The sequence below is a fragment of the Plectropomus leopardus genome, chromosome 2 (genome assembly GCF_026936395.1).
Source record: "Plectropomus leopardus strain MGB_pleo_1.0 chromosome 2, ASM2693639v1, whole genome shotgun sequence".
Taxonomy (NCBI): domain Eukaryota; kingdom Metazoa; phylum Chordata; class Actinopteri; order Perciformes; family Serranidae; genus Plectropomus; species Plectropomus leopardus.
In genome coordinates, this window is record NC_142177.1 from 34,771,943 (window position 1) to 34,794,411 (window position 22,469).

General features: G+C 39.6%; 1 long non-coding RNA gene across 1 annotated transcript in view; it reads right to left on the reverse strand.

Annotated features, from left to right (window-relative positions):
- The window catches only part of LOC148190259 (uncharacterized), a 166,372-nt gene extending 147,821 nt beyond the window's left edge, over window positions 1–18,551 (reverse strand). The window contains exons 1-2 of the long non-coding RNA XR_015775354.1: window positions 18,379–18,551; window positions 14,758–14,835 (exon numbers count right to left, since the gene is read on the reverse strand). This is a non-coding gene — a long non-coding RNA (uncharacterized LOC148190259). The remainder of the gene's footprint in view (window positions 1–14,757; window positions 14,836–18,378) is intronic.
- Between the last annotated feature and the right edge of the window lie 3,918 nt (window positions 18,552–22,469).

Consider the following 22,469-nt stretch of genomic DNA (forward strand, 5'->3'; position numbering starts at 1 on the left):
GAATCGCTTGACAAGATAATAGAAAGTATTGTCTCCAACGAGCACAACCAAAGGCCCAGTCACTCCTGGCCGACCCCAGCCACCCCCTTTACATTGAGTTTTCACTGCTTCCATCTGGCCACAGATTTAGCAAGCCAAAATGCAGGACTAACAGACTGAGGAACTCATTTGTTCCTGCCATCATCAGTTTCTTAAATGATTCAATGTGCTTTCATTGTTGTCATTTCAAGTATTGTATGCACTAATGCACTTCTGCTGGCTCCATAAGAATTTGCCCCTTGGGGGACAATAAAGATTTCTTGAACTTCTTGAACTTGAAAGGCCTGAGCATCGATTTACAAGAAAAGACAATCAGCTATCTCGAAAAACAGCTTGAAATTCCAGGAGAGGAATTGGATGCACCAGAAAAAAAGAATGAGAAGAAGCAATGTACAAATCCTCCAAAAGGAAGAAGAGGGAGATAATTTGACTGATTATCTGGTCAATCTTATATTGGAGGAGTCAGGAGTGAGGATAACCCCAATGGACTTGGAGCGGTGCCACAGGATCGGTGTGATGTTTTTCCCTGTGAAACTCCGTCAGTGTTTTGTGGACTCTAAAACTTCACCTGACTTTCCATCAGCATGAGGTCAAGTAGACAATGACTGAATTTTTATTTTTGGGTGAACTTTCCCTTTAAGGGATGTCTTTCGCGTTAACATTTTTACACTTGCTGCAACACAAATTGCCCTCTGCGGCAAAAAATAAAATTGAATTTGAACTGAATTGAGTTGAATTGAAGTGAATCTCTAAAAATTTTGGTGGGGAGGTTGGGAAGCTTGCCTAAAGCACCAAATGTGCTAGGTCTGGCCCTTTAAGCCTGAGTTTGAGATTTACTTGGACACAAAAAAATTATTGACAGACTGTAGGAGCCCTTTTTCTCCACCTTTTACAAAGTGCTGCCACACAAAAGGATCAAAACATCAAAAACTGTTTGCTATAATAAACTGAGGACTTGCGCTGTTAAAACCATTAACGCAAATATTCCCCTGAGGTGGGTCTTTGACAGTTATTCATTACAAACAATACTGGTCCACTGGGTCCATCACCTTTATTTTCAGTCACAGTGAAATGGGTTTGTAGTAGTTTCCTTGTAATTAAATACAGCACTTAGCACATTGGCTCTATTTTAGAGAGAAATATTACACCCCAGGTCTTAACTGTTCTGAATATATCATGGCCTGAGAGGGATTTATTGGCTACAGGCATCTATTTGGTACAGGAATATATGAATTACACCCAGAGGTAGATTGCTCTGTGGCTCCTTCTATTTTTTGATCTTTTGCCATTTAGAGACGACTATGAAAAGGTTAGTGTGTCAGGCATTCTGGGAGGGCAGTCAGTACTGTGGTGGTACGAGCAATGGTATGAATAGAGCTTACAAGACTAGCCAATTATATTTTAACAAGACTGCTTGAGACTGCTGATACTTCATTGATGTACACAGGTCTCAAGCCTTGAATCCCCCGAGAAGATTTGAGAGGTATAACGAGCCAGTTATTCAGACAAGATAAGTTCTGCCAGCCTCTCGTTACACACACTGTCACTGCTGATAAAACTTGATGACTTGTCCTGTCTCTTGGCTTTAATTTGTATATGACACGAGCATGATCTGTTTCTCAGTGCGCTGTTTACGAAGATCAGAGAAGAGTCAGTATACTGTACATGAGAGCAATAAGCATTTCTAAATGTTTTACCTTAAGAGGCCTCTAAAAATGCAAATTACTGCAGATAATAACTCTGCATGATGGCATTAGAAAAAAGATACTGTCTGTTTCGTTGGTAATACACATCAAATGGTCCTAAAAATTAAAACTGATGTCAAAAGGACAAACTGAAATAAGCTATAATGTCAGAGAAAGGGGCTTCAAGTAAAGCTGATGTAGTAAGTAGGAGCATCAGAGTGATTGCAGAGTGCCAAGTAATAAAGTTTAAAAATATGAAGGAGTATATGAACCTATTAAACATTTTTTGAAAACCTTGAAAGGATTAATTAGCTCAAAATATGAACAAATCTTGAGACAAAAAAGCTTTTCATTGAGCATTTTAGTCAAAAAATAAAGGCACCATCATGACCTGCTCGTCTACAGTATTTAAAGTCAATGATATGAGTGGTCTACCTTCACACTGGAAGCCTTAGTGCTCAATTCACATTTATGCTCATATCACTTTTGTTTTTTTGTATTTTTCCATTTTTTTTTTTAAATGCTATTATCAGATTGTAGTGTAAACTGGTCCTGCATGCACAAAGACAACAATGACACCCCATACTCACTCAAGATCACCAGAGTAAGCATTTAGGAGCAAGAGAATTGTGTGCAAATGATAAGAAGGACAAGAAAAGAGAGACAAAATTGTAATTATGGCTTTTTGTGGAGCTATGACTGCAACCTTTGTACGGAGGTGTGTGTGGATTCTGAGTCAGAGCAAGGAATGCTGGGATCAACACATGAATGGTTTTAATGAAACTGATTTCTTTTAAAATCTCAGAATGTCAAGGACTACTTTTAATTACATCTTTTGACGCCTCTCCACAAAACTCTACAAGACACTCAGTACAGGCTGCGAGTTACGTAAAAGTTGTCTCAGTATGACAAACCGAGGTCACACTGCAAAAAATCTAACCTGCCGAATCCAATTTAGCACCACATAAAAAAACGTCCCAAATCAGAATTAAGAAGATCCGATTCTATGTGATTTGTTCCTTTCATGGGGGAAAAAAGATCTGAGTCACAACACAGATTTGGGCCACTTTTGCCTGTAGCCTGAAGCAAGGTGATGTGTTAGAAATTTGTTGGGTGAATGTTGATGGGAAAAATACTGAAGCGATCAAACACAGCGCATGAACAGAGGTGGCAGCTTTTATAGTGACTGATTGGGCGCGGGTGCTCCCACTTATCCTCACGAATAAACAACCAGATACAAACAGCATTTCAGCTCCAAAGAGAGGAAGGAGCGTTAACTAGAGAAAATTACTGCAGCTTTGGAGAGCTTTTTTATGTGTTTCTTTGCACACATGCAGGTGTTTTCAGTTATTCTGGATGATTAGACCAGCATACACTGATATTCATATATAGAAAATAAAATATTTCCTGCGGCCTGCTGTGTTAGCTGTACTACTTTTATGTTGTGTGTTTATCTTCATGTTCCTTTTTTGATGTGATGCATCGTGATGAGATGGAATATTGGAAAGGGAAAATTACATAATAAGACAAGATATGAAAGTTGTTTGCAGTTGTTTTGTTTTGTTTGTTGTTTTTTTGGTGGGATTTTTTTTAAATTCTTTTTTTCTGATTGATATGCTTTTGTTTATTGTTTGTTTTGAATTTTTTGTTTGTTTTTTGATTGATTTGATTGAGGTGTCTATGGTGAACATTGGGGTGAAAGTGGTTGCGATCATGTTTAATATTAATAAAAGATTATTTAAGTGCAAGTTTATGCGTGTGTGTGGGGGGGGCACATTTATTTTTACTTCATTACTGCTTATTTTCAGTCATGAAATACTTAAAATCTTTCACTGCTTTGTTTTCTAATTTACAAATTTCTTTTTTTTTTTAATTCGTTTTTGCCGGTTCAAAATTAATCAGATCTAATTATCCCATACAGTGCTCATATTCTCTGTACTGAGATGCTTTACACATCCCTTGATTAATATCAAGGGATGTTCCATAGTTGTATTTATATATGGTTTTACATACATACATATTTTTTCTTATTTTTACTGTAATTTCTCAGTTCTATATTTACATTGAACAAAATATAACTCAAACATTTGTTTTTTACTCTCATTTTCCACAAGCTTAAATTAAAGATCTAAGACATTATCCACAAACACAACAGACTGTTATCTCTCAAAGTCTGGTCGTAAATTTGTTAAAATCTGTCTCTCTTTCCAAGACAATTCATCCACCTGCCAGGCGTGGCATATTAAGATGCTCATTAAACAGTATCATGAACCTCGGGATAGTGGCAATAAAAGGCCACTCTAAAATTAGCAGTTTTATCCCACAACAAAACAGCACAGATTTCACAAACAGCAACCTGCAGCTCTTTAAATTCCCACTTCAGTCTGGCTCCAAAACAGAGTCATTAGCCATAGACCCTCGTGATGAAATGCCAAAAAGGTATTAACTACAACATCCACGACAACTGTACAGGAGGTACATTTTTACATATAAAATTTTACAATGTTTTAAGGCTCAAACTTGCACATATTTACAGGCAGGGCCAAATGAGTGACAGGCTGTCTGCAAGATGTCGCTACAGTCTGAGTCAGATCGCTCCTCCACAGCTGCAACAAATGAAGATCGGAACAGCCAAAACGCCGAACTAGAGTCCTTAAACCCGGAGTCCACAAACCAATGGGTGAAATCCCGCTGTTATGTCCATTATTTATACAGTCCACGTGTGCCGCCCATTGAGCATATTTATGATTCTCTTGATCTGTCTATATTTTCTTTCTCTTAGTGTTTACTGTTCACAGCAAACACCAAGGCAAATTCCTTGTCAGTGAAAACCTACTTGGCAATAAACCTTATTTTGATTCTAAGCACTGTTTAATCTTTTCCATTTTGAGGATCCTTTTTGAAGGTGTTTATGATGTACACCAGTTTTTGTTTGCTTTTGACATCAAAGCTTTCCTGAATTGTTTTAACGGCATTCAGCTTCATCTTTTTATCCCATCAGCTGTGACTCACTTATAGACGGCGCTTTGGAAATGTGGTGGAGTATCTGGTCGGGAATATTTTGACTCAACAGAAGTCTGGGTCGGAAGTGAGAGTGCAGCTATTACTGTTCACTGCAATGGATCATGTTTTCATTGACCCGCAGGGTGTTAAGTTATAGTTTCATGTGGCTCGCATTACTCGCTGTAAACGAAGGAGAAACTCTTGCAAAGGGCATTAAAGTGACAGTTCACATTTTTCTCCACTGTCTTTGCCTCCAAAGCAGAGTTTTAACAAGGGCGTCGTGAAGACAATGCTGTCATGCTGTATGGCTCCGAGTGTGAATACAACGTCGTCTGCATTCAGATTGTGGTCTCACTCTCCCTGCTCAATGAATAATGCAAAGCTAGCTAGTCAGGTGATAAATTCTCGAGTGTAAATCCACAGAGCACATCAGTGAAGTGACTGTATTTTGACAGTACAACGTCAGATGGAAAAGGTTCGTACCAATCTGCAGAGAGCTGAGACAGGAAAACACTTCAATGTTAACAGCTCCGCTGAAAAGGCTTGACGTTCTGAAGGATAAATGATCGGGGATGCTTTGTTTCTAATTTGGACCCTCTCTGAGTGATCAGATCAAAACATAATGAAATTTTCACTCACTGATAATGTGATCTCAATGAAACGGGGAAATTGCATCGGTGGCTCATGGTCCACCAACCACCAGTGAAAGTGATGCCCAATTATCTCAGCCGCTGGCTTCAAGCATAAACCACTCGCTCAGGTGATGACGGGTCCGAGACAAAAGTACGCAGCATTAAACAATAACAATGCAGTCACTATCCGCTGTCAGTCAATCACATTTAAAAAGCTGTTCAAAGCAATTCTCCATTAAACCTCTTTCGAACATCATTTCCACACTGCAGACTTGGAAATGTTCTGCTTCTTGCTGTAGATTGCAGCTGCTTAATCCTATTAATAGTGTAATATCTGCGCTTTACAGTGTATAGCAGAAGTTGACAGAGGTGCTTTGTAAGTCTACATTCTCCTTACCCTTACACACGGGATTATTTGGAAGTTAAAAAAAATATGTTTTTCTTTAAAATAAATCCACAGGCATAGATATTTAAAACAGAAAGATATCATGTATTTTAGAATCAAGCACTTTCCCTAAAATGATAATACTACAAACATTAACCAAAAACAGGTCTTCAAATTGTTTACTTTGTAGATAACTGAAGTGTGTCCCCAGATGTCACGCACGCACGCACGCACGCACGCACGCACGCATGCACACACACACACAAAAAGCTATAAGAAGAAAACGAACCTCAGCAGTAGTCAAATCGACGTACTGTGAAGTAAACTTAAAAGTATATGTGATTTTCCAGAGTGTCAGTACTGGTGTTACAGGAAAATCTGTACCTTCATTAAAGTTGACAGGACATAGTGTTTTATTTAGTTGTATTTAAGAGAAAAATAAAAGAGTGCATGTGTCACTGTTACTACTTCAAATAAAAATTACGCACTCTTGACTTTAACTTGACACCAGTGTGCACATTAAATAATAAAGTCGGTTTGACAGCGTGAATATCTGATAACTTGGAAGTATTTCAGAGGCAATTAGTACATTTCTATGAAAGACAGCTTAAGATTCTGACTCTTTCTGGACCGTTAAAGCTATTTTTTTACCAGCTGTATTGTCTGGTAATCTTATTCATTTCGACTGCACCCAAAGAGAAAAACTTAGCAAGTGGAAATGATCCAATGTTGTAACCAATTATAAGAAAATAAAAAGTTTCAAGGCTGAAAGACCACCAAATCATTCCTGTTTCACATGCTCAGTGTGGGCTGAGTGTGGCTGCCAGCTTTACAATATTATTCACAAATATTGCCAATATACATATATTTTCTGCTAGTTCCAACCAAGCAATTTGATTGGTCGTGAGGTATTGCATGAGTGCTGATATAAAGCATAACATCACTGAGACGTTTAACTATGCATGTATCACTCCACTTTACAGGTTTTACAAACTGTTAATTAATCATACATTAACAGTCGGTAGTTATCTCGCATTACCGTAGATTGCATCAATGTTTGAAGAGCGAGGAAATTCCATCTGACCAGTATCATCGCTCAAAAATAATACCTGAGCAAATTTCCACCTCATGCAAGAGCCCTCTACCTGCAGCCCAGGAGGGGAGCAGCTGCCACGGACGGGTTTTGGTAATACCGCCTTTCCCTGGAAGTAAACCAGCTGTCACAGATGTTTCAGGGATGTGCAGTGAGGCAGGGACACAATCGTCTGACACCAAACGGAGCCTGAGAGCCAACGCCTTACACAAACTGTCTCACGAGGGACTCGAGGTGGCGGAGATCATAGCTGTGAGTTGACACGCACTGGAGCGACGTACAGTCTGATCAAACTAACTCATCATATTAATTAAATCACCACTGGCAGTTCTTTTTGGTCTTTGGTCCTGGCATTCATGTGGATGCCACTTGACACACTTCACCCACCCGAACACCATTAAAGACCAAGTACCCCCTCATGGCGAGGCCACTCCCAGATGGCAGCGGCCCCTCAGCAGAATAATGCACCATGCCAAACCGCAACAACTGCTCAGGAACGACCCGAGGAACGCCACAAAGAGCTCAAGGCATTGATCTGGCTTCCAAGTTCTCCAGATCCAAATCTGATTGAGCATCTGTGGGAGATGCTGGTACCCCAGAGGTACACCCCATCAATGTTGGCGCCTCCTTTAATCGGACTTGGCTCTGACCTGTTGAGGCACGGACACAGGACCTCTGGAGGGAGTCCTGTGGTGTCTGGCATCGGGGATTGGTGCGGATTCCACACGTTTGATCAGATTGTGATCTGGGGAATTTTGAGGCAAAGCTGAATCTTTACAGAGGTATTTCACCGATATAAAGAGAGTCCTCACACCGGCTATGCAGTAGAAAGATGCAAATACTTTTGAAACTGGTGCTATATGACCAGAGAAAAAGGACTGCTGCATTGGCTTTTCCTCAAAAGGTAGAAAGCCCACAAATATCAAAACCTCCCGCTGGTGGGTGACGTAATGCCACCTCTTCCATTTAACACAATGGTAGCCAAACGGTTCTCTAATTCCTGTTAAGCAGTAGGCTAAAAGATGTTCCTGATAACATTTGAGGCCATAAAAAGGCAATACGGTTACAGAATCTTGGTCTGTATTTGATCAGCGCAGCATAGTTTTACCGTTTGATCAAGGTTTTTCTGTTTTTCCAATGCAGGAAGCAGTATGGTGCCAACATCCAGTTCACAAGCTCCCACCATTACAGCAAAACAAGGCATTACTATGTTTCTAAAAACGTTTTAGATAAACAAAAAACAGGCAGTGCAAAAACATAATCTAGATTTATATTTGATCAGTACTGCATGGTTTTACCGTCTGATCGAATTTTGGTCTGAGTTTGAGAGAGAGGGGCGGGTCTGTCTCTTGCTTTGCTTCTCTTGCTTTGCAAAAGCCTGAGGTCAGATAATGTAACGTATGTCATCCGGCGGAGTTTCACTGTGGGGAGTGGAGGGATCTCTACGGGGTGGATAGATGAAAGGAAGTTTGGGACGCCTAGTAGCTCAGATGGTGGAGCGGACGCCCCATGTACAGAGGCTTCATCCTCACCGCAGCAACCTCAGCCCTTTGCTGCATGTTGTCCCCTCTCTCTCCCCCTTTTACACTTAAGCTGTTCAATCAATTAAAGGCAACCCCCCCCCCCACCCCCCAAAAAGTCTTAAAACAAAATAAAAAAGGAGGAAGACGGTTATCACAAGAAGTCATCATAAGTATTACTTTAAGCTCTTTGTCATGTTTCTTGGGTCATTCTGAAGCAGTTTTTGCAGTGTGGCATGTTGCACTGTCCTGCTTAAGGGGGCACTGCCAAGTGTGTATGTGTGTGTGTATGTGTGTGTGTGTGTGCACTTGGTCTTCAACAGTGTGTGGTAGGGTGGAGTGTGTCAAGTGGCATCCACATGAATGCCAGGACCAAATGTGTCCCAGCAAAAAAATTGCATCATAACAATATGATCAGTGTTATTTACTTCACCTGCCAGTGGTTTTAATGTTTCAGCTGATCGGTGTGTATATTATAAGAAAAAGAGAGATTCAGATAAAAACATAGCATACGTCAGTGGTGTGTACATATGTTGTGGAGGCGAGTGCAATTGCTGTTTTGCCTACTTCACCACAGGCTCCCCTCTCTTCATGCTTCAGTGCCAGAACCGGTGTAACCACAAACATCCGGGGCACAGACGCTGATCTGTTGGCTTGATTTGTGCCTACTCCAAACCAGCGCGCACACAAGTGATTTCTAATTATCATCGCCGTGACACATAAAGAGGTGAGTCGACTGCAGCATGTTGGTAGCTCTCTCATTAAGTCCTGGAGCAGGAGAACAGCTTTACACGCAGCCTCGTTGAAAGAGCAATTAAGTCTCAATGCCACTGCAGACTGTACTCTTTTCCACCAGTTTACATCATTAGTGCTCAAAGGTGCTTCACTCAGCCTGTGGGAACCAACTCCCAAGTCCTCCGAGCCATCTTATATATCAAAAGGATGTTTGAATGTGCTTTGATTGCTTGCACAGTTTCAGAACAGGTGCAGACAAAAAAGCTGCGTTGAAAATCTGCCTACTGTCTAATGTGCCATTAGGATATTGAGTGTCAGCTGCTTAGCTTTTAAAGCTAAACTTTAGGGTGAAACTATTTTTAAAAGTCTGGCAACTCAGTGAAAATTAATGCACACACAAAAAGTATGTGCTGTTACAAAAGTATTCACAGAGGGTTTGAAAAGCATTTGTAAAGTGATGCAATTCAATCACCAGAAGAAATGTTGGCATTATACATTTCTGCAAACCACTCATACCTTACATCTGCATGTGATGTAGCGGATTAGGTTAGGTTTAAACACAAAAAAACACTGTCCCAACTGGAAACACAGCAATGTCTCAGTGAAAACAACTCCCTTTTTGTGGTCTTATTTAGGCAGGGAACGCAGAGATGACCCTGTAAAAAAACAGGACTAAAACAACAGCGACGGGTCCCTTAAAAATACCCAAGTTTGGTGCCTAAAAATCTGCTAGAAACACAGCAATGAGTTCCTAAAAAGCAACTGGGTTTGGTTGTTTGTTGGTCTCAAACTGTGTTCTGCAGCTTGGCAAACACTTGCCAAGGCTACACACCATCCACCAGAAACACTGATATAATATGCATGAAATGTGCAAATGTAAATGTATTTGCTGTTTGCAGAAACTTTCAATGCCAGCGTTTTCTCCTGGTGACAGGGCTGAGTGATGACATTAATAACGAAGGCACCATTTTGCACAATACTAATAACGAGTCTCAATTTGGATACTTTTGTTAGTAAACGTCAGTGTTGCTATGCACTTTCTCAGGTAGCACCTTAATTTCGACAAAGTAGCGCTGTCTCAAATCAAATATGGCTGTTGTGCACATACAGGGAACAACTATCACAATACTTAACCGCTTAATTTCCTTTTTTTGTGATAGCAAATTGCGAGCTGATGGAGCATCAACCCCCCTCATCGCTACCAGTTGCTACAGTCTTTTGTCAGATCCACCCCTCGATCCTCCACAGCACAGTGTCACGGACCAGCACAGTTTCTGTCAAAGTCCAACTTGAGCCTGACCCACAGCAGCAGTTTTGGGCCCGAGCCCATATAAAAAAAACAAAATTTCTGCAGTAAACATAGGCCTAGAGTATATTATATTTTATATATTTTAAAATAAATATTTTCTAATATTAAAACATGTATTACAAGCTAAGGCCCGTTTCCTCGCACCACCTCTCGTCCTTCCCTGTCATCTCGTGCATGACAGGTTCAGCAAAGCAGGCAGCGCCCCTCAAAGCATTGAGTGTGCACGGTGATGGCGACGAAGCGCGTAAGATGTTGATCACAGCTCTCCGCTGCATGTTATTTACATCTCTTCCACTGCTGGGGAGGAAGCAGCAGAAACTGCCAACCATTTCGCCTCACAGCCCCCCTCTCGCCAGAGCTCTCTCTCTCCCGGTTCTCTACATGTCCCACCACTCTGCCTGTCTCTCCACCCTCTTTTTATCTCTTTCCCTCTGGATTCAGTCCATTAAAACTCTCACCAAAATGCCATTTAGACAATTCACAAAAGTTTCATAAATAAATAAATAAATAAACATTAATTTGGCAAACCCAACCTGATTCAAGCCTGAGGGAATAGTGAGAAATTAAAGGTCCAACCAGGTTCAGGCAGAAAAACAAAGCTCTACACCACAGCTCCAACCTCTCGTCCTAATATAACCATTTCTGACTCCAAGCAAACAACATGGTGACAGCCAAAATGCGAAACTCGAGGTCTTAAAATGGCAGTCCATGTCACGGTGGCTATGTCCATTATTCATAAAGTTTCTTATTCCTATCTGCCTCGCGTTCCCAGCTTCACTCTTCCTTCCATTCTCTCCCATGGGTCTGAACTGGGACTGTTTGTCAGGAGCTCTTATCCCAGTGTCTTTTCTGTCCTGCATTTACTATCCCCAAACCTCACAGCAGTGTCCCTGTCTCTGGTTTGTTTGTTTGTTTTGGTATATACCAAAGGGGACTGACAAATGGTACTTCATCAGAGTGGAGCTTTGGCTACAACAAATGAGTTGTTTTTTCTAGACTTGTAAAATATGCACTCACTAGACATATTTACTTCTTCCTTACTTGCTAGGATTATAGCCTACACAGAGAATCATCACAGCTGTGACCCTAATATGTGCAAAATATCATGCCCTACCATGTTTTTAATTACCGAACAGATATTCTTGTAAGTGATAATGACATCAAGGACGCGGGCACGAGAACATGATTTGATAATTCAATGTGGTCATGTGACGGGGCATGGAAATCGATTCTCCGCGTATGCAGATATCTTTATTGCCTGACATCAAACAGGCAGAAATGCTGTTTATGTTGAGTTGAATGGCGATCGCTTAGAAATCGAAATTATAAGATCAACAAACGTAGTGCAAGGCAAGGTCAGTCAGGAATTATTAGCTGGTACGAAGGCTGAACCTTGAGACGAAGGGAAATTTAAAAAAATAACAGATAAATCTTGCAACCTCAGCCGATTTCACCTCAGGAGCTTCACAAATGCAAAGAACAAAGTGATATATCATCTACAAACAAGGTTACAGAAGCTGCAGTGAGGATTCCAGTGTATTTTATTATTACGTATATTTGCCCTTTTGGGGTACTGTGAGTCAAAGGGAAGCAGCTTCTGCTGTCACCTTGTTTACATGTGCAATGTGGGGAATGTACCATAAATAAAGTGACATGCCAACACATTACATGGAAAAGGAACAATTTAGGCACGGCAGAACTATATATATAAATTTATCTTCCCATGAACATTCAGTCACTTCACGGTCCATGCGGAGACAGCTTCCAGTATATAGTGATCACGGTTGTGGAGCGAGGTATGGTTAGTGCGTAGTCTGACAGTTTACCGTGACGGGGTTTATATGGAGCAAAATGAGGAACAGATTAGGAAGATTGTGGAACATGGTCATAATTCCTGGGGCTGCAAAGTGTGATAGTGTGCAAAAACCTATACTGACAGACAGCGCAAGATAAGTGCAGCCATGCAATAATGTTTCTGCAATAATGCATATCATGGTAATACAGTGTATAGTGCAGGAATTCAGATCCAGGGACAGCTCCATAGATGGTGGGGAGGAGCATGTGTGGATGTGGTATAGGAGTACTGGGAATAAATTACTGAAAGAACCAGGTGGCCATATTGGGCCAGGAGAGCCTTCTTTTGTGGGTTTTTTCTGATTTGTATTATTGATTTTCTTCAGTGCATTATTATGTCAAACTTCCAGTTATATTTGTTTTCCGTCTGTTGGGTGAATGTGTGTGATCAATGTCAGATCACTGCGAGGTAATATCCTTGGTGTCGTGTTTCCAATTTGTCCACTGGCAACTTCATCAATATTTACTTTGAAAGATTATTGTCAGGTGAGGGTTATTGCAAAAGGTTTCACCTGAAAAGGCTGCAGCTTCTCTTGAAAACATCAACAATAGTTTGTCCTTGACATATATGCTGAGGTAAAGCCAATTATAAAGAGACAGAGACGTACAGCAGCACTCAATAAAGCAGTTATTGTGTTATCTGGTCTATCTTAGATGTGTAAGAAAAACAAGTGTTTTAAAGCATAGAAAGATTGAGATGGTTTATGAATGAAAATGCAAACCGTAACAGCAGGATCGTACAGAGAGCTCCAGATGGTTAGAGGCTCAAAGTTAAAAAGAGGCACAGGCAACAATATTTTGAAACACCATACATCAACATCATTTACAAAACTGGTTCCCAACTGCCACTGTGGGTCTGTGGGCTTTACTGGGTGTCAGAAAACTTAAAAAAAAAAATGATGTATAGTAAGCCTGTGTCATTCATTTCTGCCAAGACGACCACATGAATTTTTTAAAGTTAGGATTCCTAAAGTTTGGATTATTATTCAAGATGTAAACTTAAAATATGGAGCCTTTAATGTCTGCTAAGCAGCCATCACCACACTGAACTCTAAAACACACAGTCCTTCACTGAGAGGCACTTTAATTCCTCTGCAATACACTCTGTGCAATATAATGTATACATCAATACTGCGTATGAATGTTTGAACTGGTGTGTGTGTGTGTGTGTGTGTGTGTGTGTGTGTGTGTATGGGTATGCATGTGTGATATATCTTAACACTATTTAATTATTATAAGAAATATAGAAATGCAAGCAGTTAAAACAACATGAGAGCCAAGAATGCAATGCCCAAACAGGTAGAAGAATTTTTTTCTTAAATTTAAATTTGTTTTTAAAAGAAGCCTATATGCATGGTTGTTACAAAAATAAAAAATGCATAACATGGAGAATCTTACTAAAAGTTGATAAAAATATCTTGAAAAGTCATCCTTGATGCAATATTGTAAAGGAAATAATTTGGTCAAAATGTATCCAACTCACTCGTTTTACACAAACTTCCTGCAGTTACCGTGCTCACTGTTTGGGTTGTAGAGTTTATTATGTATTTAATATAATATGAAGTATCCACAACATATGTCACTGAGTCAGGGGTCTTCAGTTTGCTCGATAGAGAAAGGGTCCCCTCAAGGGAAAAGGCTGAAAACCACTGATTTACAGCATAACCTTTGAATTATAGAGAGCCATAATCAAACAGAACATAACATTAAATTTTACAACAACTAGCATCATACTGTTACGTCCTCACAAGTCTAATGGTGTTTTTTTTTGTTTGTTTGTTTGTTTGTGTGACTTTCATGATTGTATGTGTATGTTTATGATGACTTTTTCATTGTGTGCTAAAATGTCTTTTTGATATTCTGCAAACCAATTTCCTCACAGGGAAAAATAAAGTATCTATCTATCTATCTATCTATCTATCAATATCATTGTCCCACATCTAATAACATTGGGAGGGAATTATGACAAATGAATGAGTAAAATATAAATGTTATCATGCCATTTGAGCTGACCTTCCCTTTGAATTTCTCAAAAGCTGTACATTAAAATCACATGACATTTTACGCAGACATAAAAAGGGTCATGCTGAACCTAAAGCCTTTTTAAATGTCATATAATATATAGAGGATTTTATTTAGTGAAATTTTCTAATAGGAAGAAATTATGAACACATTACAGTGTCATTTGAGGTGAAAAGAAAACTCTCCGCTAACCCATTAAGTAATTTTTTTTTTGGAATGCTGATTATTTTAACTTTGGAGCTCCTTGTATGCTTAAAAAAACAGTGGAAAAACTTTTTTTTTATAATTGGATTTGACATAATGTGCAGTATATTTACTCGGTATATCAAATATGCCAAAGCTGACTCGAATGGTGATAACAGCTCTAAGAATCAGCAATCAGGACCACTTACGTTGCATATCTGATGCACGATTTGAAGGTGACATTGTGTACAAAAATGCAAATAAAATGTGAAAATCAATCACATAAATGAAACTCACCATTTAAACGTCGCCTCTGAGTGTTGGTCTGCGGCGTCCTGTGTCAAAACCGAAGGTGCGTCATGGATGATCTTTCACCTGCGGAAAGTGAAAGATGATCATGTGATGTAAAGTCACTGATGGCAGCCAGGTCATTTTATTTATTGCTAAATTAACATCAATGATGAGGGCCTCAGGCGGGCTTTCACACACACAAAAAAGGACAAAAGGTCACTGTCGACATCAGGGGTCAAAGGGTCAGGTGCTCGAGCCCTCTCAGCCTCCCCCCTGCTGCATGAGTGACAGACAGCATTGATCTCAACACATTATTTTACAGTTAAGTGATGTTTTTTCTTTCAATAACAGTGCGCACAATTTAAACCCATTTAAAGCATCCTTTAGTTCGCTCTCTTTCCACTGCGACGAACAGCAGATAAAATGTTTGACACTCTTCTGCATGGAATAATTAAAGGTCAAGCATATTACCGTAATGATGAACATTAAAATGATGTGTAATGTGCACATTAGCCTCGTACAGTATGCGCTTTGACACGGCACTGGTTGACACAGGCGACTATGATCAAGAATAGCTTCATTTTGTGACACAGAGTGCTGTGACATTTCTTGCTTTGCTTTCTTTAAAAGAGTACAGATTCTTTATTTTAATTACAGCACAAAAGCACAGAAAATAAAGAGCTTACATTCATGGTGAATTCACACTTCTGAGGCTATTAATGTTAAAGGTCTACAGCCTGCCGTTGTACCACAATGAGCATGTGATAAGATATCTAACACAAAATATTGCCTCCAGTAAATCAGAGGTCCTCGTCAGCACCGCCTGCAGGGTAATAGGCTTTCTGCTTTTCCTTGGACTTGAGGTAACCTTATCCACGAGTTAATAATTTGTGGGACACGCTGCGAGGACTCAGAGCTGAATTAAACTGACCTGCTGGTACCAGTCAGGTTAAATGGTAGATATGTTTAAATAACTTATTTAGAGAGAGTGAGTAAATATCGATGTTGGTTGCAAGGAAACAAGAAATAAAAAGCAGCCGGTAAAAACTGAAACATATCTGCTGCTTAAAGGTCCAGTATGTAGGATTGAGTAGATATATTTGCAGAGATGGAATAATAGTACGTTTTCTTAACTGTGTTTATCTGAAAATAAGAATCAAAAGGCTTTTATGCAGCAACATTCTCTTAAATTTCTCTCAGATTTTCTCTTAATTTTCTGGTCAGAGAAAATATCAGAGAAGTCAACTCCAGATATAATGCTCTTCACCACCCAAATCTGCTTTTTTCCAGGTTTACTGGATGAATCCCCTTTGAACATTAGTCACCTGTCAGCGCAGGTAACACCCCCTAAACACCATGTAAGGGTAGGTGTTGAGCTGCATGCAAAGACTCTGACACATGAACAAGACTGGAGAGATGACACCAAAAAAATTTAAGAAGTTCTGCAGAGGTGAAACTGATGTGGGCCTACTGTTTAAATAGGTTTAAATCGATTTCATGAATCAAAATAATTAAAATAATAAAAGGAAAATTAGCATGTCCCCATGCATAAAGTATATATGAGAAGCTGGAACCATGACATGTTTTTTGCATTAAAAAATGACTCACAAGATTACGAAAATAACTCTCTAATGAATTGACAAATTGTTTCAGCTGCACTTTATTTTCATATATTTGGTTTGTGTGCAAAAATCCTAATTTATAAAGTATTTTTCTAATGATCATGTAGTAAAAGGTACAACATTTCCCTCTGAAGTGTAGTGGAGTAGAAGTAGAAATATAAAAGTCATTATAATAACTCTAAAACCTCAACTAAATTAAATTACATGATATTCCTGCTTTTTTTAAACATGTTCCTAAAATACAAAGCTTATTTTCTTCTTGTGATGGACAACAATTAGTGGACTAGTTAAAGCAAATTATTTTTCACATATCCTGGTATGAGTGCTCTGGATCACTCGTAAAATCTTCTCTTACTCAAAGAGAAAAGCAAAAATAAGAAAACATTGGTGAATCCCAAGAATCAGTGGGCACTAAACAAAATAAGAACAAATCCTGGATACGAGCAAAAATAAGAAAAAACATGTTCGGATTCTATTTCTTGCATGAGGCCCACTGTGTTTTAGTTACATTACCTCCATAGGAAGTGGGTCCTCTAAGGCGATCGCCAAGTTGCACCCTGTGCATGTTTAACATCGGCCACCGTAGATTGAAGCCCCTTTACAATAACAGCATTGGTAAACATTGTTATTTTGATGTGAAACTGCTTTATTCTGTGTTGTTACCAGTTTAAAACAGATAATTTGTCTCCCAGTAAAAACTTCCTGAACATCTGGATCTTAACTTATCAGGGAAAAAGCAGAGCCCATATTGGCGAGGCTGGTGGTCTGTCTGATGAGACTTCTATGGATAATTCAGCTCCTGACACTAACTTGCTGGGATCTTTTGGGGGGGGGGGGTTGCCTTTATTCAATAGGACAGATTAAGCATTAAAGCAGAGAGACAGAGGGGGGAGATAACATGCAGTCAAGAGCTGCAGGCTGAAATCAAACCTGCAGCAGCAAGGATACACGCTTTACATGGTGAGCTACTGAGTGTATGGCCCTCAAGTTATCAGCAAAAAAAGGTGTGCATACATTGGCAGGTGCTGGACTAGCAGCCCATCTCCGACATGCCAAAACGTATATAACAGAAACACTGATTTGTAATACCTGGTCTGTTTGATTTGGAGAGGAAGAGACCTCTGCTGTTGATTAGGCTAAAAAAAAAAATCTCCTGAATGTCTTGATCAGAAATGAGGTGAGTGTGTCCTCTAGCCGAGGGAGAAGAGCGTCCGCCACTTGTAGGCTGAGTCCTTTTTGCAGTGGTCCGGGTTCAATTCCAAACTGAGGGCCTTCGCTGCATGTTAAAGCCTATCCATTTCCTTTCCTGTCACTCTCTAGATAAACTGCAATTTTAAAAAAGCTAGGAAAAATAACAGCTTTGCAAAAAAAAAAAAAAAAAAGTGCACACACATTAGCAGGTGCTGGGCATGTGGGCAGTGCCACACAATGCTGGAGAAACACTGATTTCTTACATGAAACTGTTTTATTCAGTGTTTTAACTGGTTTTAATCCCCTGATGATTTTATTTTGGAGGGGAAGAACCTCTGCAGGTGAGTTGGCTCCCGGTTAAAACCACCTGAGCAATGACCAATGAAGAAACTCTGAATAAAAGAAGTTTCAGCTGGTTGAAATCTGCAAACTTCACCGCAAGTAGCCACTAAATCCCCTTTGAGTACTTGTCAAAGTAACCCATGTGTGAAAGAGACCCTCAATTCCTACTGATATTAAATTGCATTTTATTAAAGGCCTACTTATGTGCTCTGTAAATCCCCTGAGTTTGAGTCCTTTAAATAAATACTAATTCAGAAACCAAATGGGGCCTGTTACACACAGAACACAGGCTACACACTCTCAACCTTCTGAATCTGCTTTTCTACTAAACTCTCATTTTCTATCTGACTAACTAACACACGTCTTGTCCTGCATGTTGTTGCAGTAAACAAACAAATCCTCCATGCTAACGCCAGTTCGCGGGCTAACGTCGGAGAGACAATTAGCTGCTCAGCTGGAGCTGTAAACTCACCTGCAGATGTCACTTCGGTCCGGTGAGACGCTGCTGTGGTCCAATATCACTAACAACACGCTGTCTGCCCGCGACATCAACACTACAGCTCAAGTTTGTTTACTTCGTGTGATGTTCACCGCGACACTGGCAGCCTGCCAGCTGCTGTCAATCAAACAGACGCAGACCCGCCCCCCCAGCTGTCTGACAGGAAGAGGAACTTTTCCCTTCTCCCCCTCTCCTCCCTTTAATAACAAAATGCTGTAGACAGTATATAAAACACACACACACACACACACAACATTATGTTTGGCTATAAAAAGGCATTATTAAAAGTGATTTGAGAGGCTCACTGCTGAGTCTTGAGCTCAATACTCCTGTAAATATTAAATAGCCAGCATGCTTGCTCATGATAACAATGTTTATGTTTAATAGGGGTCCACCGATATTGTTTTTCAGGGCCCATACAGATTCCGATTATTAGTACTTAATGAGACCGATAACCGATATATTTGGAACCGATATGTATTTACAGAAACAATAAAAATATTTCTGTCAAAATTAAGAATTTAGAACATAATAAACTCCAACACAAAGCTTTGTTTAAATGCCTTTAGCAAATGTTTAATCACAACTGAACCTTTCAACATCATATACAGCAAGTTCTTTGCAACTATTTTAATATAACAGTTTAAGTTTTAATACGTTTTTGGTGATAATATATCAGAAATACCCAAAGACAAATAACATCACACGACTGATTTGAAATTCAACAACTACTCACATCAAGCTAGCTTGGAAAATTGGAGAAAAGATGACAAAAACTCACTTACTGTGCGTAGTAAGACTTTTTCCACTGCAAAAGACACGACCTCCGACCTCCTGAAACACAACACAACAACAGCTCATTGACCCCCAAACCAAAGATGTGACCTCCACGGCTGCAGAGGATCACTGTAGCCCAACAACGGCTATACATCCAAAACTGGATTGTAATCGTGGACATCTGCAGGCCACAGGCAACAAAGAACTAATAACCTTATTTTTTATTTAACCTTTATTTATACAGGTTATCTCAGTGAGACGTGGGGTCTCATTTTTAAGACAGACCTGTGTCAAAGAATGTAAAATATAGATTTATCAATACAGTACATGCATTTAAGTGAAAATGCCAAGTGGAAGCAGAAAAAAAATTAAAAAACAAGAACAAGTTTACAATTTTTTTTTCAGTGCGCTTGAGTCAAATTTAACTAATGAAGCTTGTGGCTGGATATGTGGTGGATGAAATGTTGATGAAATGTTGCCTATCTCCACAACTGAGTCTCCATCACAATCAGTAAATCGTCTGGAAACCATGAATGTCTGCACCAAATTTTCTGCCACTTTATCCAGAAAATGTTGAGATATTTCACTGGATGAGTTGATGCTTTTCCCAGCTGGTGGTGCTGGATGAAAAATCAGGGGATCACCAATGCATCACATTTGAGATATTTCAGTCCGGACGTGTGATGGAGCAGAGACAGACATTATAATCTTTGCCACTTAGTAGAGTATAAATGGTATTTGATTTGTAGCCCTAAAAAGTGCAAAGCTGAACAGGTAATTCACTGTTCTGCTAAATGTGCATTTTGCAGCTGTTTTTACTTTATAAACAAGTGCACACACTTTCCTCATTTCCACCAAAAATGCTCATAATGAAGCCATCCTTCATCTTCTTAATCTCGCCCTCACAGAAACCTAGGACCATATTTAACTTTAGTAATGAAAGATGGAAAAAATAGATGTTGTTCTCACTCGGGCTTGTTCAGCAGGTGGAATTCCCATCTACAGTATTGGCTTCCTGTCCATGCAGAGCCTTAAATAATGTTTTAGAAATGCTTTAACTGTCCCTGACAGCCTCTTGCCGGGCTTTTCATCTTGTGTGAGCATTAAACCATAGACACATCAACCAATTTGAACGCGATTCTTTCCAGAGCATTTATACTGTATGAGATTACCTTCTACCTTTTGCTACCTGTTTGTTACTATCACAATAAAAGCCCCTCAGGGTGTAGAATTTATTCTATTTTGCCACCTAATTTCTTGAAAGTGCGCTGGGATCCCTGTGGCCGTATTGTAATGCTAAGGCACTGTAAATTCTTAAACTTGCTGTAAATGCCTCGGGGTAGTCCTGTATTAAAGATAGGACAAAAAAATATCTCACAAAGCCGGTAAAACACAGAAACACATTAAACTGTGCCTTAAACGTAATTGCCTCAGTCACCACTGGTTTATTTGTCTGTATGGCCCATTTTGATGTAGACTAGTGATACTCAATGAAAGGCCCTGCAGGTAAAATCTGGCCCCCTATAGGGTACCCGATGGCCCAACAACTGATTTCTAATTCACAAAAAAACAAAGTGGCTCATTCTTTGACTTGTTTAGACTTTTAGTATATAAAAGGTCACAGGATGCATAAAACAGCATCAAAATGGAGCTTGTTTATCTCCAGCACCCCCTTACAAAGGTCCCAGCTAAGCCACAAACATCCTTAAATCCTAGAAATGTCCTAAAAAAACATCCTAAAATCTTGTAATGTCCTAAAATCCTGGAAACATCTTAAAATCCTAAAAATGTTCTAAAATCCTGGAAACATCCTAAAATTCTAGAAATGCCCCCAAATAAACATCCTTTAAATGTCATAAAGCCTAAGAGGGTTTGAAAATCCTAGAAATGTCCTGAAATCCTAGAAACTTCCTAAAATCATCGAAATTTCCTAAAATCCTACAAAGGTAATAAAATCTGAGAAATGTCCTAAAATCCCAGAAATGGCCTTAAATCCTAGAAACATCCTAAAATTCTGGAAACATACTATCATGTAAAATCTGACAATTGTCCTAAAATTCTAGAAATGTCCAAAAAGCTCAGAAATGTCCTAAAATCTGACAAACCTAAAAAAGTCCTTGAAATCTCCTAAAATCCCAGAAATGCTCTAAAATCCTTTTTTAAAAAAAGCCCTAAAAAGCATCATAAATCCTGAAAATGCCCTAAAATCCTAAATATGACCTAAAATCCTAAAAATGTCCTAAAAACATTCTGACATCCAAGAAATGTCCTAAAATCCTAGAAACACGTATAGGGCTGCTGAGACTAGCTCCTGGTCTCCTGTCATTTTGCGGCCAGAGTGGCCCCGAAGCCAAGCAGGCTGAGTATCACTGCTGTAGCTGTGCTGTAATCCTAAGGCAGGACGATAAACTGCTACATTAAACCTGCTTCACATGCCCATGAGGTAAATCCTCTATTAGTGATGAGACAAAAAAAATCACACCGAGTGGAAAATACATGTCTGCATGGTCCATTTTGATGTCGACTATGACAACTACCCCAAGCGATGACAAAGAACCAACCAGTCCCATCTGTTTTAGAACAAAGGTATCAACAAACCTTTCCCTGATGCGCTCGCTCTTTGCATTTGTTGTGTTAACGACCAAAGCAAAAATGGAACCAATGGGCTGCATGTGTTTTGTCGACAGCTGGTGTGACATTAATACTGTTTTTGTACCTATCCCATTATGCAAAGTGTTCAAATGAGAGCCATGTCTGTAAACTGGCATCACAAGCATCAGTTTGTACTTTGGCAACAAACTACAGTGTAGTTAACTGTTCATGAATTCAGAGCAGCGACTGAGTCTCTGCTTGTTGATTCTGAGCGTGACCTTCTCTTCGGAGCGTTCGCAGAGCACAGCGGCTGAGGAGCATCCTTCAGAGGCGAGGCAGAGTGGGAGTGAACTTGTATCACAACTGCAGTGGCTGAGCTTACTGACCTGATGGAAGCCAGTCCTCCAGAAAAAAATAAACAATAGTTTTTTACAAATTTCAAATGAATTTAAGTATATAGCACAGGAACAGAAGGTCCAGTGTGGAGGACTTAGGCGTATACATTAACATACATGACTATGTTTTTTAATTCGTTTATTATCACGTGAGATATAAAATCATTGTGTTTTCATTACCTTTTATTGAGCTGTTTATATCTACATAGGGAGAGTGACCTCTCTGGTTTCTCACAGGTGGCCAAATGACACAACAGAGCATCATCCCGCAGCACCCGCAGCACCTGCAGCACCCGCAGC